Below are 17,807 nucleotides of genomic sequence, written 5' to 3' on the forward strand. Positions count from 1 at the left end.
AAATCGAAAGCTTTTTCAATGAAATTAAAGGATAATGTATCAAATGCTTTCTCATAATCTACTGTAATTAATAGTCCAGGAATCTTTCTTTCTTCTGTTATTTTCATTATATCATACAGTAGCCTAGTATTTTCTCCTATGTATCTACCCTGTAAAAAACCAGTCTGGTCATGATTTATTAGTTTTGGTAATACAGACTTCAGTCTATTTGCAATAGATCCAGAGGCTAACTTATAAATAACATTTAACAATGTAAGAGGTCTGAGGTTTTTTAAAAATTTTCTGGGTTTATTTTCTTTTGGGATACATGTTATTATTCCTTGTTTTTGAGTAACAGATAGGGAACCAATAGTAAATGCATAATTAATAGATCTTACAACAAAATGACCAAGTTTCATCCAAAAAACCTTTAAAAATTCTACAGTAAATCCATCTGAACCTGGAGACTTATCATTTTTTTCAGGGTGTTGAGGATTTCACTATAAGTTAATAGACCTTCTAAACTATCTGCTTCTTCTCTATACAACTTCTTAACAGTAATATCTTTTAAGTCATTTTCTATATCATACAACTTTTCTAAAACATTTTTAGAATACATATTTTTATAAAAAGAACAAGCTTCATTTAAAATATCTGACTGATTTGACAGCACAGTACCATCTTCTTTTTCTATAAATGGAATAACTTTGTTTGTACAATACTGTTTTTCTAGGTTGCAGAAATAACTTGAAGGCTTTTCACCCTCATCTATGAACTTTGCTCTAGATCTTATTACATATCCTTTCATATTTTCTGCTCTTATTATTTGCAATTCATTTTGTAAATTCAGTAATTCTTCTTTGTTATTCTCATCTAAGTTCTTTTCTATATTTTCTATTTTGTTTACTACAATTTTTTCACGTGAAACTCTCTGTTTCTTCTTATAACTCGAGTATGCAATGGTTTTTCCCCTAATTTCCATTAACAAAGTTTCCAGAAATAGCTGATCATTTATAACAAACTGAATATCATTGTTGTCTATATTAAGTACATTCTCTAAACAATATACAGGTAAACAGTACTGCTTTTTAATCTCGTCAATTTTATCATTTATACACTCTAAATAATTTCTATCATACAGCAATGAATTATTAAATTTCCATAGAGGTTTACCATGTTCAATCTCATTGAATACCAATTCTAAACATACAACAGAATGATCAGACCGGTAAGAGATTCCAATAGAAGACTCCTTAATTTTTGACAGCAAGTTTTCTGATGTTAGAAAAAAGTCAAGTCTACCTTGCTGTGTAGAATTCATCCGCCTCCAAGTAAAACGTTTTTCATCACCATTAATAATTCTAAATGTATCAACTAAATTTCGTTCCCTTATAATTGTACAGATTTTTTCCCTAGCTTTTCTATTATTATCAACAGATCTGTAATTCATATAATCTTTGTCAACATCTAATACAAGGTTATAGTCTCCACAAACAATGTACGAATCATTACCGATTGTATCTATACGATTAAATACATCAGAATAGAAACTAGGTTTGTCAGCATTTGGACCATAAATATTACATAAAGTAAATCTTTTCCCATCATAACTAACATCTAAGAATAGACAGTTACCAGTAGTATCTCGCTCAACTGAGTGTACAACAGTTGGAATATTCTTTTTCAATAAAATGCAAACACCTCTAGAATTTGAAGTACCATGAGAAAAATAGCAGTCTCCATCCCATTGTGAGTAAATAACTTTTTCTAAACCATCAGTAAAATGACAATCTTGTAAACAATAAAACTCAGCATTCTGTTTTTTCAGGAAATTAAAAATATCAATTCTTTTACTATTATTGTTTAGACCCCGGCAGTTGTATGAGACAAATTTAATATTACTCATACTGACTAGAAATGTTCAGTAGCTTACTAATACTGTATTAAAAGGCAATCCACATCTTTCTACCTTTCAATACATCTATACTATCACAAATTAAATGCCATATAATAGAACAGCTTAACGTATAACACATGAACGAAAACCAAACTAAATAAACAGTTTGTAACAGCATAACTGCCTGTGCATTGATTTTGCACAATTACATATGGTATCACAACTAAAAAGTATTGTTTGATTATATCATCAATTGTATAAAGTTTTTTAAAGACAAAAAGCAATTTAGAATATTTGCTGACTATGACTACTTGTTTATACATGTCCATTTACTAAAATAAATTTTACATTGTTTCTGTTAAATTTTAAGGTTCTACTGCGGCAATAAATACTTTCCTGCCTTCTTCACCAATATACCAAAGAGGAACACGTACTTATCCGTAAAAGTTTATAACTATATCGCTCACCTGTTATCATTGCACTTGAGGACAAGAAGGTCCTCAGAAAAAATATCTAAGTCGAAAGGACAGGAACAACAAAGGGAAGAAATTTAACCAAAAAGAAAAAAAAATCTATCAAGGTATAGATATGTCAAAATGCACCTAAAAATTGGAGGTACCATCCATGTTGAACCACAGAAAAGTGGTCTCGGTTTTTCCCTACAATCGAAAATATATTTCTTAATTTGTAAGAACAAAACGTAAAATTTTTCAATTCTTTTTTCACAATTTCCTATAATAAAGTCTTCTGCTCTTATTTGAACAGTTATTCCATTATTCAATAAAACATTTTTCACTTCTTGCAATAAATTTTGAATACAAGTACAAGACCAGAACAGATGTATAATTGTTTCTTCCTCTTCTTTACAAAAAGTACAAAGATTATCAGTTACAATATTCATATGATATAATAAAGACTTAGTACCAATAATTCTATGGAGTATTCGTAATTGTAACCACTGAATGTAAGAATCTCTTGTCATGAGAAATACAGATTTATAGGCATACTTCCATTCAATATTATTAAAACATTGGTTCCATTTAACTTGACTAGTAGGTATATCATTGTTTGCAATAATAAAAAAGTTACTTAAAATAAGCTATTTATAGTAACATAAAAGGGAAGTAATTAAAAAAAATATTGTAAGTGAACAAAAGAAGGATCTGCCAAATAAATCTGTTGACATAAATGGAATTTCAGATCAGTATCTTCATTAGTTATGGAGATATACCCATTTTAATTTGAAATAAAGGGAGGTAATTTGACATAAAATCAGTCCATAGTTATCTACCCTGATTGTCTCAGTCCAACTAATAACAATAATGAAATTTCAAATAAGTCCTATACTTACTGATATAAATCCATTTTGATTACAATCAGGGGAGGTAATCAGATATAAAATAACTCTGGAACCTACGATTGGATCTGATTTGTCATGGAATCCAAGATTTATTGTTGTTAAAAGATTTTTTTTTGGAATTTGATAAAATTAAAAAAACCTTTAAATAAGCTTTTTTTGGCTGCAAAAGCCAAAAAAAGGCCAAATTTTGGGCCCTTTAAGGACCTAAAACCCTCTAACCCATGAGGGGAATCTCACCAGTTCAAGAAGGGAACCTAAATTTTGTGGTGTTACAAGTTGTGTGAAATTTGGTTAAAACAAAATAAATGAGCTGCCAATTTGCGCCGGGTAAAAATATAATTTTGGCCCTTTCGGGGGCCTTAACTCGGGAAACCCCTTTTTATGGTTTCGGGCCCGGGTTCAAGAAAAGGAACCCGAGATCTTATGGTGACAAAAAAGTTTTGTGAAAAGGTTTGAAAAAATTTTAAAATTTCATAAATAAAAGTTTTATTGTGAAACAATTCCAAAATAAAATTTCGGGCCGTACCGGGGGCCTAAAACTCTAGCCCCCAAAAAAGGGAAAATCTCGCCTTTAAAGAAAAGAACCAAGATCTTATGGTGATAAAATGTTGGGAAAATTGGTTAAAAAAAAATCATAAATAAGTTGTTAAGTGCAGAAAATTTAAAAATAGCAAATTTTCGGGCCTTTTTTCAGGGCCTTAACTCAACCAAAAAAAATCTGGCCCAACCCCAAAAAAGGGAAACCCAAAGATCTTATGGAGATACAGCTGTGTCAATTTTGGTTTTAAAATCAAATAAAAAATTTTAAGCTGTATTGTGCAGAAAGGCAAAATACAAAATTTTGGGCCCCTTTTCGGGGGGCCATAACTCGGGGACCTGTAATGGTTTGGGCCATTTCAAGAAAGGGAAAACCGAGATCTTTTTTTTTGGGATACAAGTTGTGTGCAATTTTTTGTTAAAAAAAAATCATAAAAAAAACCCACTATCGCGCAAAAGGAAATTTTGAGGGGACGCACGCACAAAACGACGGGTGATCCAAAACGGGACCCTAAAAGTGCAAGTCCCCCCCAGTGTAAAGTCTTTGTTGGCTAGAAAAAATAGGGGACAGGGGGCCAAAGCCAAAGAGAAAACTAAAGTTGGCTCCAAAAAGTAATCATTTTATTGGCATTTTCCGATTCACATTTTTTAGTCAAGTGGTTCTCAATTTATTGTTAAAAAAAGGTTTCCAAGTTCGGGCCCCTTTTTTGGACCTTAAAACAAGGCCCCCAAAGGGTAAAGGGAGTCACCCCTTTTTTCTTCTCTGAAAGTCCAATGGGCCTAGGGGTCGGTGGTTTTTAAGTTTTTAAATCAAAAAATTTTTTCCCCATTTTTACCCCCCCCCTTGCCCTTTACTTTAAGTACCCAAAAAACCATAGGGGTCATCAAAATCTACACGTCCAATCACCCCTTTGAATTTCCCCACATTCTGGGTTTCAAGGGGTTTTTAAAGTTATTGAAAAATTATTTTTTTCCCTTGTTTATCTGCTGTGCCCTAGGGTTTTTGATCTAGAAACCCCCAAAATTTAATTGGGATCGTCTACCTTAACCCTTTTTAAGTATAATTTTGAAGTTTTTTTAGGCAAATGGTTCTAAAAGTTATTGATCAAAGGGTCATGATGCCCCGGGGTCACTCCCCTGAAAAATATGAGCTATGGTTTCAAATGCAAACTAAATTAAAAATATTAGAAAGTAGGTCATTGGGTCACATTCATTGCCCACTGAAAGTCATTTTTAAGTTCGGGTAAAAAACTGTATTTGCCCTCAAAATTTCCCAAGGCTCTATCTTAGAAACAAAAAAGTAGGTCAGTGGGTCGGGGTCAAGGTCAAGTGACCCCTAATTACTTTCCCATCATCAGGTAATTATAATAAAACAGTCAGGAAACCTGATAAGAAAATTTCCATATAACTCATATAACAAGTGACCCACGGGACAAGCCTTTTTTTTCACCCCATGTCAAAATTTTTAAAAAAAATTCCGTTAGAGAACCACTGGGGCCAATCCCTTCATAAAAAGTATCAAAAGCCTAGGCCTTGAATTTTCCCAGACAAAAAAGTTTTTAAAGAAAATTTTTCCTATACAAGTCATATAAATTTTGGGAACCCTCAGGGGGAGCCTCTTGCATCCCAGGGGCATTTTTTAAAAAATTCTTGGACAACTAGATAAATTCCAAAAACCCAAAATATAAAGCCCTGGGCCCTGTGGTTTTTACAAGAAGTTTTTTTCAATTTTTTTTCCCCTTTAAAATTCTATGAAAAACCACTTCCCAAAGGGGTGGGGCCATATTTGACCTTGGGGGGGTAATTTGAACAATTGGGGTAAGAAACCCACTGGATGAGGCCCACCCCAAATTTCAAACTCTGGGCCCTGGGGTTTTTTGAGAAAAATTTTGTCAAAGTTTTTTTCCATATAAAAAGGGGTCTATGAAAAACCATGCGCCCAAAAGGGGACCATATTTACCTAAGGGGGGGGGGGGAATATTTTTTGAAAAATCTTGAAAAAGAGGCCAACTAGAGATGCACAAATAAAATATAAAAGGGCCCTAAACCTGTTTTTTGGCCCAAAAAATTTTTTCAATTTTTCCCCTATATAATTTCCTATAAAAACCCCATGTGCCCCCCAACGGGGCCATTTTTGGGCCCTTGGGGGATGATTTAAAAAATTTTGGGGTTTAGGACACTAGATGAAAAAAATTTTAAAAAACCCCTATGAACTGTTTTTTTTGGACAAGTTTTCTTTTTTTCCTTTTGGTTGCCAGGAAACCAGGGGTTTGTAGGGAAAATTAAATTCTTTGAACATTTTTTAAAGGGACCTTTCCCAACGAACCTCTGTGAGTTGCATAAAAATTGGCCTAGGGGTTTAAAGTGGTTAGTGTTTTTAAAAAGGAAAAAGTGTTGGAACAGGGCCCAACCAACGGTGAGCGATCAAAATTAGCAACCCCCGAGAAACTTTGTGCAAAGGTGACTAAAAATGAAGTGTGATGGAAAAAAGGCCCCTGTGACCCCCCCCAAAAAAAAAAAATTTTTAAGGGAGTGGGCATGGGTCTTTTTTTTTTTTTTGGGGGGGGTGGGGGCGGGGGGGGGGGGGGGGGTGGTGTTAAGTTGCCCGACACTATTCTAGGTCTTTGGCGACTTTCCAGCTTGAGGGTGGAGGAAGACCCGGGTGCATTATTTAAACGAGGGGAAACCTGGGAAATTAGAAACCACCCCCCTTTCCCGGAAAGCCAGCGGGAGGGTTTCCCTCACATGAAAAATTTCCCAAACCCCCGAGTGGCTAAAACCCAACATCGATGAGGGGCAAGTGATTTAAAGGGTCACGACCTAAACCATTTGGGCCCCACAGAAGTATCTTTTCAATTCTTTCACCCTATAATTTTGGGAACGTTCTGTTCAAATGGTTTAAAAAGTTACGGGACGGGAAATGGGATTTCCATTTTCGGGCGGCTGTGTCCTTGCCTTTTAAAATAGAGTGACCCCAAAAAATCAATGGGGGTATCAAATTCGGGCTCGCCCAAAACTTTCTATGAAGTTTCAACATTCTATGTCAAGTGGTTCTCAAGTTATTTATTGGAAATGGTTTTCCATATTAATGCCCCAGTGACCTTGACCTTTAACAAAGTGATCCCAAAGTAAATTTGAGGCCCATCATTTTAAAACATTCTTTGTAAAGCGGTTCTCAAGTTTTTGAATACCTTTTTCGGGCCACTGGCCCTTAAACCTTTGATGAAGGACCCTAAAAAAAAAAAGGGGCTGTCTCCCTCCACAAGCCCTGCCACCCTAAGAGGTTTAAAGGGGTCCGGGTCACTTGGTTCCCAGTTTATTGATGAGTTTCTAAAAGCTTTCTTGCCCGAATGTGCTATTCACATATATTGAAAACTGAAATCCCAGGTTAGATATACATTTTTTAAACTTTCACTTACAAAGTGTTGAAAGCAAGTATTTAATTGGTTAAAGTAAGTCTCAATAGCCTGTCATCAGCTCTAATGCGTAGCGTTAATTAGAGTTTTTAATAGTTTGTTTTAGGTACATTAGTAAAAACCCCTTATAATGTATCAAGCTTTTTATGTAAAAAAAAATGAAATTTTTTTAACCTAAGGGGCACATTACTGTTAAAAACCCTTTAACTTCTTAATGTATTTTTTACTTTAATTTTTTGAAGCTTTTGGGTCAATGTTTTCATATATAACATCGGGGTTCAGTACACCATTAAAAGTGGACCCACCCAAAACAAACTGTGAGGCCCCTTGGGTTTGGATTCAAACAGACCTAATTGTTTAAATCCTGACCAAAAGGTCTCATGGGGAAGATACCATTTCCACAAGATAACAGATGCGGCCAATCCCCTTTTCCAAACTAACCTTAAGGGGAAGTCCATTATATTGCTTTTTTTAAAAAGGCCAGTAAAAAATAAGTAAAATTTTTTTCTTTGCAACATTTTTTTAATAACAGATCCCAAGCATTTTTAATTTTCAGATAAACAAATTTAGTCTAAATAATAGTTTTTTGACGGGGTTTTTTAAACTTTTTTTTACTGTGATTTTAAAATAAAGTAAAAATCCTTTCTTTTTAAGAAGGAAAAGAATGTTTGACATAAAAAAATAAAAAGGGAAAACGGGGGGACACAGACATGCATAAAAAATTCCCTGAAAAAGGGAAAAATGTATTAAAACAAACAAAAGCTGTCTCCAAGGATGACACATCCCCCCGAGGGCCCACTTTAAAATGAAAAGTTATGGCCTTTTTAGATTTTTGGGAAACCTTTGACCTAGGGGAAAAAATCTGGGTCTTGCCGCGACCGTCTTTTTTACTGTGTCAAAACTTCATCCCGTAGTTTTTTTTAAAAATTTCCCATGCATGAAGAAAATTTGTATGGCCCGGGCCAACCCCATCAATGCACTATCATGAAAAATGCCCTTTTTAAAGTCTAAGTGTGCCCTTTGACCTTTGAGAAACGGACTGGGTCTTGCATGCAACACGTCGTCTTATGTGGAAACACATTCCACCCCCTTTTTTTCCTTCCATCCATCGTGCAAAGATATGGACCGGACACCCCATCAATGCATTTTCCCTTTTAAACGCTAAGGTGCCCTTTGCCCTTTGACTAGGGACCGGGGTTTTTGCGCGCGACACGAGCCCTTACTGTGGTACACTTTCATGCCAAGTTATTGAAAACCCAAATCCAGGGGATGAAAAAGAAGGGACGGAAAACCCCCAACAATGCACTACCCTTTTAACTCAAAGTGTGCCCCGGGACCTTTAGCACGGACCGGGGTCTTCCCCGGGGACTTCGTTTTTAACTTTGGTACACATTCATGCCAAGTTTTTTTTGAAAAAAACCCATCGATACAAAGAAGGGCCCCGGACCCCGCCCACAATGCCCACCCTTTTTAATGTCTAAGTTGACCAATCTTTAAACTACGGGCCTGCTTTTGCGCGCGACCCGGCCCATCTTACTGTGGTACACTTTCATGCCAAATTTTTAATTTGAAAACCCATCCATCGATAAACAAAGATATGGCCCGGAAACCAAAATTTAAAGGGACAATTTGACAACAACCACAAAAAGGTTCAAAAAAAAAACCCCTCCCCTTCGGGGGCATAAAAAAAATAAATTTTGTCTTCAAAGCTATTAGGAAAGCAAAGTACTTCGGGAAAAAGCAAACATTTTATAAAACAAAAGGGTTCAACTTTAAAAATTCTAGGTTCTTTTTCATTATTTTCCCTAAAATTGGGTTAAAATCACATGATGTAAAATAAATGCTTTTGAAAAACGCCTGTCTCCCACAACCCCTTTTTATACTGTTAAGTCACAACAAATAAACCTTTGAAGAAAAAATGGCAAATTTTTCAGAAAATTTTTAAAGGGGCCTATCCCCCAATTTTTAACTATTTTCGAACCGGGGGAGGGGATTTTGTTTCCACACTTTTTGTTCAATTTTGGGTGAAGATCAGATGGGGAAATATTCACTTAGAGTGCAGACAAGTGACAAAGGCTGAAAAAATGTTGAAAACCGGTTTTTATTTCTTAATTCAGTATTTTGGGTTTTTTTTTTTGGTAATTTAAGGGCCCAAATTTTTTTAATTTTGGTAGTTATCGCGGGGCCCCCAAACTTTTTGGGTCAAACACATTTTTTTTTAAGTTTGGTGAAGATAACATGAGAAATTTTGGACAAGATGAAGGGTTTTTTGGGTGCATGCTTGAAAATTAAATTTTTTCGCATTTTTATGAGTCTGGGTGATTCTTTAAATTAAAACCTGTCAGGGGCCCTTTTATTCCAAAGACCCTTGGTCATTTGGTTTGTTATCAAATTTGGGCCAAAGGGTCTTATTGGCAAACACATTTTTAAAGTTTGGGGGAAGATCGGAAAAAGGAAATTTTCCCGGTTAGAGTGCACAAGATGAATTGCCCTTTGGGTGCATGTTTGAAATGAATTATCTGGGTGATTTATTAATTATTGAAAGGGGCCCATAATTCCCAAAGTGTCTTGGCTGATTTGGCTTTTAAATCGCTTGACCGAATTTTAGGGCCCAAACCATTTTGTTAAAGGGTTTGGTAAAGTTCGGTTTGAGAAATTTTTGACTTAGAGTCCCCCCCCCAAATTTTGGACGACCACCCACAAGGGGGTTTAAAAATAAAATTATGTTCCCACACCACTTGTGGTGCGAGAAATAAATCTGGTTAGAATAAAAATTTTAAGTTATGAAAAAAATTTATTTTCCCTTAAAATGTAAATCCAATTGAAACACAAAAAAAAAAAAAGAGAGAAAAAAAACCGATATAAACATGCCTTCATGTAAAATGTCACACTCTTTGGGTATGCATGGGACAAAGTCAGCTATATAATTTGAACCGTTAAGCTGAATGTTGAACATTTTTTAAACTGCTTTAAATTGGTTTATAATTTCCCAAATTTTTTTCGGAAAGGGAACTAAATTTAAAAGGGAATTTGTATAAAAACTAAAAAAAAAAGAGCTCTTTAATTTTTGAAATCAATCGTTTAATTTCATTTTTCAACAGATGTCTATCCAATCAAAAACTATCCCCAAAAAAACCCCTTGTCTTCGTCTCACCCAGTTCCTTTACCATCTAAAAAGGATTCAGTAAGGGGGGGGAAAAGAAGTATATTCGCGTTTCCATCTTAAAATTTGTCTGAAATAAAGGGGAAAAAAAAAGTTAAATTTAAAAAAGTTTTACAACCATAATTTTCTGCAGGGAAATAGCAATATATTTAAGATACGGTTTAAAAAAATTTAAAAATCGTTTAAACATTTTATCATTTAATAAAAAGGGGTAGGAGTTAGGATGCATAATAATTTAATCAAAAGTGCACGAGCGGTTAAATTATTTACTTTCAAAAAAAACTACGAAATTTTTTTTAACTGTTTAATTATAAAAAAAATTTTTAAATTTCGGGTTTAAAAATGCAAAAATTTTCAATTTTACAGTAAAAAGAATTATCAGCTTTAATATGTCATTGAGTCAATGCTGTTAAAATTTACCCCATTGGAAAAGTTTTGCTTTACCCAACAGAACTTTTAATTTTTTGTTTCTTATTTATCAGAGTTTTAAGGATGTATAAAACGGGAAGTTTTTAACCCGGCTGGGGACACTATGATCAAAATCATCAATTTTTTAAAATTGACCTAGTTTTATGAGCTTAATTTTCTAGACAAACATAAAATTTGACTGTGGCGACTTTCCCACACTGTGAAAAATTTTTTTTTAAAATTTTTTAAAAAATTTCACCTTTGTACTTTTGTTTTCTTTAAGAAATTTTTTAAAATTTCAACAAATAACAAATTTTTCACCATTTTTTTAAACTTTTTTTTTTAAAAAATCATAATAATTTTAAATTTAATCATATTTTTAAAACACTAGTTAAATAAAAAAAAACTGTTTAACCCCTGGGGGGTTCCATTTTTCCTTAATATTTTTCCTCCCCCAAACAACAAACATAAACTGCTTAGTATATTGTGCATTTTAGCACCAAAAAGACATAAAAAGCATGATTTTTTAAAGGGAAAAACCCTTTCCCAATTTCAAACACCAATACGGGCACGGTGACGGCACCATCAAATTTTAAAAACTTGTGAACATAAAATTGGCAGGAAATAGTTAAAACCAGGGGGGAAGTTAAAAAAATTTTTTTTTTAAAACCTCATCAGTCAATTTTTCCATATCCAATAAAAATTTACATTTCAAAAAAAAAAAACTTTCCTGACCAAAGCGAATGTAAACCAAAGAAGAACATTTTAACCCAAAAATTTGTATGTTTTTTGACTTGGTGACTTTTTTTATAAACCCAGGAAAAAACCCTTTTTAAAAATCTGATTTTAACTTATTAGAACAACACCCCAAAAAGGTTTTCCCTTGAAATCAAAAAAAAATTTTAAAAGTACTAATGTGGCATCTGGGTTTGTAAAAAATTTTTGTTTTTTTTCAATCTGATATCTAGTGTTTTTGACCTCAGATGACACATTTTGTACTAAATCTAATCTTATTTGGCCTAGTGACCTTGTTTTTGATCTAAGATGACCTAGTTTGCGGGCATGACCTAATCACTCCCTAATCATTTTAAAAAAGAAATTTCACCCTTTCTTTTACTGTTTACTCCTACAAAATACCTTTCAAGAAAAAAAAAGGGTTGAAAAGGGATGAGAAGTGTTCGATTTTAAAAGAGTGTGGAAAGAGAAAAAAAGGCAAATTTTTCGGAAATTAAAGGGCCGTAACTCCCAAAAAACCTGAACCGGGAAATTTTCTAGTTTTTTAAAATTGGCTGAGGTCTCCCTGGTCCAAAAAACATCTTTTTCAAAATTTGGTGAAGATCGGATGAAAATGTTCGACTAAGTTCGGACAAGTGAAAAAAGGGATTTTTCCCTTTTTGCAAGGGGCCCTAACTCCCAAAAATGCCTGGAAACCCAATTTGGGCTAGTTAAACAAATTTGGCCGAAGTCTCAGGGCAAACACATTTTTTTTCAAGTTTGGTGAAGATCAGATGAGGAAAAAGTTTTACTTAGATGCGGGGCAAAACTTTGTGACAGACAAAACAGACTGGGGTAAAAACCAAAAATGTCTCCCACCCCCACTGTGTTTTGGGAGACAAAATTTTCAAATTTAAAATTGATCAGGTTTTTTGAAATTTTGGCCTATTTGGGGCAAGCAAAGTTTCTTTTGTGATTTCACTAGTGGGGCCCGCTTTTGCCCAAAAGCCCATTTTAAATCTGAATGATTAAAATTTTTACCAGGTTTCATTAGAAACAGGAAGGAAAAAAGCCTACGAGTGTTTTAAAGGGGGTTATCCGGGTTCTGGGGCATTTAATTTGGGTTTTTTTGAATGTTCACATCTGATCATTTATAAAAAAGGGGTTCATAAGAATTTTTTATCAGTTTTTCAATTTCACAAGAGAAAATTTTTGAATTTCATATTTTCCCATCAAGAACAAAAAAAAGAAAAAAGTTTATTTTGTAAAAAAAGGCCCCCCGGCCCCTAATACAATATTACCCGTAAAAAAAATATAATAATTGAGTTGTGCACGAAAGGGAAATATTCATTATCCTTTAGCTTAAAAATAGCGTTAAAAATAAAAAGCAATGTATTTAAAAATTTATCATCATTTGAAAATTGCATGAATTTAAAAAAATGAGGGGAAATTTATTTCCCCCAGCATCCCGGAAATATAAAAATTTGTCTTTCTTTTCCCAATTTTAACATTTAAAAAATAAAGTGGGGAAATTCATCTTTTTATGCATTCCCAAAATCAAAATTTTAATTTAAAAGTATCTTTAAAAATTTGATCTTCATAATCACAGTTTTTTTTTCCTAGTTCCCCAACCAAAATGTTTGTTAATTTTTAAAAAAAGTATACATTTTATTGACTACTTTTTCTAAAAAATTATGTAAGACAAATTTATAAAAAAAATTTTTAATCAAAATAACATTTTTTCATAAAATTCAACAGACTGAAATTTTTTTAAAAATTTATCATTATTGACTTTTTTACTTTAAAAATTTTGAGTGGGGGAAATAAATTAATTCCAAGGTTTAAAACATATTTTAAACCCCATCTAACCCGCTTTTAAAATGTTAAAATAAACCCCGGGGGATTTTTTCAAAATGCCCCCCCCCCCCCCCCCCCAAAAAGAATGAATGAAGAGTTGGGGGTTTTTTGGTTTAAAACCCCAACCCCCCCAAAAAGGGCCATATACGCCCCAAAAAAAAGTTAAAAGAATTACGTTAATCGTTTAAAAAATAATAAAAATATTAAAGTAACAAAGGGCCAAAAAAGGGCCCCCATATCGATCCCCGTTATCATTGCAAATTTTGGACAAGAAGAACAAAGAATCATAATCCAGATCAATCAAAAGAATTTGAGAAAATTTTAGTTGAAATTTTTTTAAAGTTACTTCAAAAAAAATTTTTTTCAATCAGGCCAGGGAGTTTTATGCCCAAAGGATTTCATCGGGGCAAAATTTTTTACTGGGTGAAGCCCAAAAAAGGGCAGGGAAAAACAAAAGGGGAAAAAATTAAAAGTAAAAATTTAAATCCTCAGAAAAAAAACTAATCCAAAGGACAGGAAAAACAAAGGGCCCAAAAAATTTAACCAAAAAGAAATTAAAAATTCTTCAAGGTACAGTTTTGTCAAAAAACACCTAAAAATTGGAGGTTCCATCCAAAGTTTTACCCCAAAAAGTGGGCTCGGTTTTTTACCTACCCAATAATAATAAAATTTTCTTAAAAAAGCTATTTTTATAGTAAATAAAAGGGAATTACGAAAAATTTTTTGTAGTTTAAACAAAAAAAGATCTCCAAATATAAAAAAAAGAGCAAATGCAATCGACGCCCAAAGGAGCCCAAAAACACATAAAAAAAGTCCCTATTACCTTTGACCCTTTAATGTTACCGACCCTTTAAATGACCATCCCAAAAGTGCTCTGCACATTTTTCCATGAGGTGAACAATTTTTGTCAGGTTTCTTTGAAATTTCCCTTTAAGGGGTTTAACAGTTACAGGCGAAAGGGGAAATTTTCTAAAAACCCAAAAACATAACAGACTTTACAACCCCAGAGGGGATAACTTTAAAATTCCCTTTGGGGAAATAAAAAGGAATAAAAATCTTGGTGATACAAAATTGTGTGCAAGTTTTGGGTTAAAAAATTTAAAATATTAAAATTGGGGAAAATTTCTTTAAACCCAAAAAGCAAAATACAAAAATTTTTCCCTTTTTAGGGGGGCCCAACTCTGGGAAACCCTTTTGGGGGTTTGGCCCCCTTTAAAAAGGAACCAAGACCTTATGGTGACAAAAAGTTCTGTGCAAGTTTGATTAAATTTCCCAAAACAAAAAAAGAAGCTGTATTGTGCAGAGAAGGGCAAAAAAGCTAAATTTTTGGGTTTTAAGGGGGGATAACTCGGAACCCCTTTAAAAAAACTAACCTTTCAAGAAAGGAACCAACATCTTCGTTCGTTTCAAATTGTGAGCAATTTTTTGGGTTAAAAACAAATCATAAATAAACTGCTAAAATTTGGGGAAAAATCAAAAAAAAACTTAATTTTTTCCCTTTTTCAGGGGCCATTAAATTTTTAAATTTGGGGGATCCGGGCGTTCCCGAAAGGAATTGAGTTTTTATGGTGAACAATTTTGTGCAAGTTTGATTAAAATCAAATCATAAATGAAACGCTAAAGGTGCAGCAAGGGCAAAAAACCCAAATTTTTGGGCCCCTTTAAAGGGGGCCCTAACTCTGGAAAAAAAATAATGGAATCTGGCCATTCAAGAAAGGGGAAACCCGATCTTATGGTACACAAAATTGTGTGCAATTTGGTTAAAATTCCAAAACATAAATGAAACGCTATTTTGCAGACAAGGTCAAAATACTAATTCCGGCCCCTTTTGGGGGCCCTAAAATCGGAAACCCCTGAAGGAATCTGGCCAGTTCAAGAAAAGGGAAACCCCCATTCACGGTGATACAATGTTTTGCAAGTTTGGTTAAAAAAAAATCAAAATGGGAAAACCCCTATCGTGCGACCCCTTTTTACGCACAAAAATAGCAAATTCTGGCCCTTTTTAAGGGGGAATAACTCGTTAAAAAACCCCTTTTAGGGGTCGGGCCCTTTTTTAAATGAACGAATAACCTGCCCCAAAACAATTTTGTACAAGTTTAATCAAAATTGCTTGGGAAAAAGTTGTCTCTACTTGTTCACAAGAAATTTTTGGCCGGAAAGAAGGGGATCAAAAAAAGCTCAAACCCTTGTCCCTATGTGACAGGTGAGCTAAAAAAAGGGATAAAACAAATTTTTATAAATTTTTCCCATTTTCAGTCCTCAAAACAACCCACCTTGCCTACCTGACCCACTGATTCCCCCTAACCAATTTGGGGTTTTTCTACTTACCAATTAAAAATTTAAGGGCCCTCTATTGACCTTTGGTAATAAAATTTTTTTGCTGTTTTGGGCCCCAAAACATTCTTTTTTGATACTAGTCGTTTTTTTTCCTTTATCTTTGGGCTGACTGACCCCCAAGGGCATCTACTGACCAAAGGCAATCACCCTAAGTTTGAAGGCAGAAGGCCAAAGGGTTTGCAAGTCACAGAGCTTAAACAATTTTCAATCTTCAGACTCTTCTGGCTGCTGGCAATCATTCTATTTAGTTTTATGATGTAAACCAATTCAATTTTGTATTTTTGAGCTGAAACTATTTTCCCTCTTTAAATACTGTTTAAACCCCTTTTAAATATTAACCTAAAACCCCCCTCCCAAAACCAAAATTTCCCCCCCTACCTAGACCCAAAAAGCCTTTTTCAAACCCCCTGAAATTTTTGGATGACTGGCCCCAAAGTTCATTTTCTTCTTTGAGAAAAATTTTTTTCAGTTTTTTGGGGGTTTATTAAAGAAATTGACCCTTTACCTAAAATGTCTTCAAAACAATTAAAGGTCATTAATTTATCACAGTCAATCATTTAATACACAAATATTTAATGTTTGAAACCATTTTAGTTTTAAAAAATTCTATGACCCTTTACCCCTTTACCTACAAAACCCCAAAATAAGGGGAAATCTACTGACAATACAAAACACCCATAAGATTGAATGTTCTGATAAAAAAACCCTGTATTTCCTGTTATTGTTGGAAAACCAAAATTTTTTTTTCCAAATCAATTAACTAGCAATGAGCCCAAAAACCCAAAAACCTCTTTTAAAAAAAATAAAACATTTTGAAAGTGAAGATAAAAAAAAAAAAGTATTTTTTAATAGGGGCTAAAAGTGTCCAAAAGATTAAAAATTTAATTTGTTAAAGGGAAAAAAAACAAAATTTCCCCAAAATGTTGCCTAAAAGTGACTCAGACCACCTTTCCCCAAAAATTTTTTTTTTGATCTAACCTTAAGGGAAATGATTTGAAAATATGACCAAGTTTTAAAAAGGAATTAAATTTTATAAAAGGAAAACTGTAAAAATGCATCATATAATCAAGACAAAATTTTTTTGCCTCCCAAATTGTTTACAAGGTTTTTTTCTGCAATTTGACCTATTTACCTTGTTTTAAAATAGAAACAACACTAAAGGTGTTAAAGTACCCCCCCCCCCCCCCCCGCATGCACTGAAAACCCGTAATTACCCAAACTGACCCCCAAAACAAAGATTGCATAATTATGTGGATGTATGTATTAAAACTGAAAGGGATAAGTTTTTTTTAACCCAAAAAACAAAGTCCCTAACTATGCAGAATATTTATCTAAAAGAAGTAAAAAAGGGACCATGCAAACTAGGGGTTGGTTTCTGATCAAAAAGTGTGAAGTTTCAAATTTAAAAAATGTGCAAGGGTTCCCGGGAAAATTAGGGGGGGCACAAGACTCATAAAGCAGACTGTATGTACATAGTATGTTAACAAGAAACAAAGTCCCCCAAAAACTGCAATTTTTTTTTGTTGAAAGAAAACCCAACATGCCCCTTCACAACTCTGTTGTTACTGATCACTTGTGGAAGTTTCATTAAATTGGGGTTAAAGGGGTGAGGGGAGATGGGGGCCACCAAAATTGTTTTCTAGGGAATTTAAAAATGTATATAGTTTATTTAAAAAAACAAAGTCCCCTTTAAATCTGCAAATTTTTTTTCTGGGAAAAAACCCAAAAATGCCCCAAGCACAAAATACTGTTGTTACTGGGTCCTTTGGAAGTTTCCTTAAAGTGTGTCAAGTGGATGAGGGGAAATGGTGCCACAAGAAATTTGTCTATGTATATGTAAAAGTAACAAAAAACAAAATCCCATTAAAATCTGCAATTTTTTTTTTAAAGAACCTAACATGCCCCATGCAAAAACTACTTTGTTACTGATACTTGGTTTTTAATTTCATTAAATTTGTCAAGGGGGTGAGAGAGGGTTTCCACAAGACTGTGTCTTCGGGCAGCAAAAGACAGAAGACGGACAAAAGACAGACAACCCGAAACAGTATACCCCCCTTACAAAATTTGTTGTCGTGGGGAAAAAAAACCAGGGATCCTTTTTTTAATTTTTTTCCCGGGTTTGTTGAGGGTAACATTCGA

Source organism: Mercenaria mercenaria, chromosome 5 (assembly GCF_021730395.1).
Source record: "Mercenaria mercenaria strain notata chromosome 5, MADL_Memer_1, whole genome shotgun sequence".
Taxonomy (NCBI): domain Eukaryota; kingdom Metazoa; phylum Mollusca; class Bivalvia; order Venerida; family Veneridae; genus Mercenaria; species Mercenaria mercenaria.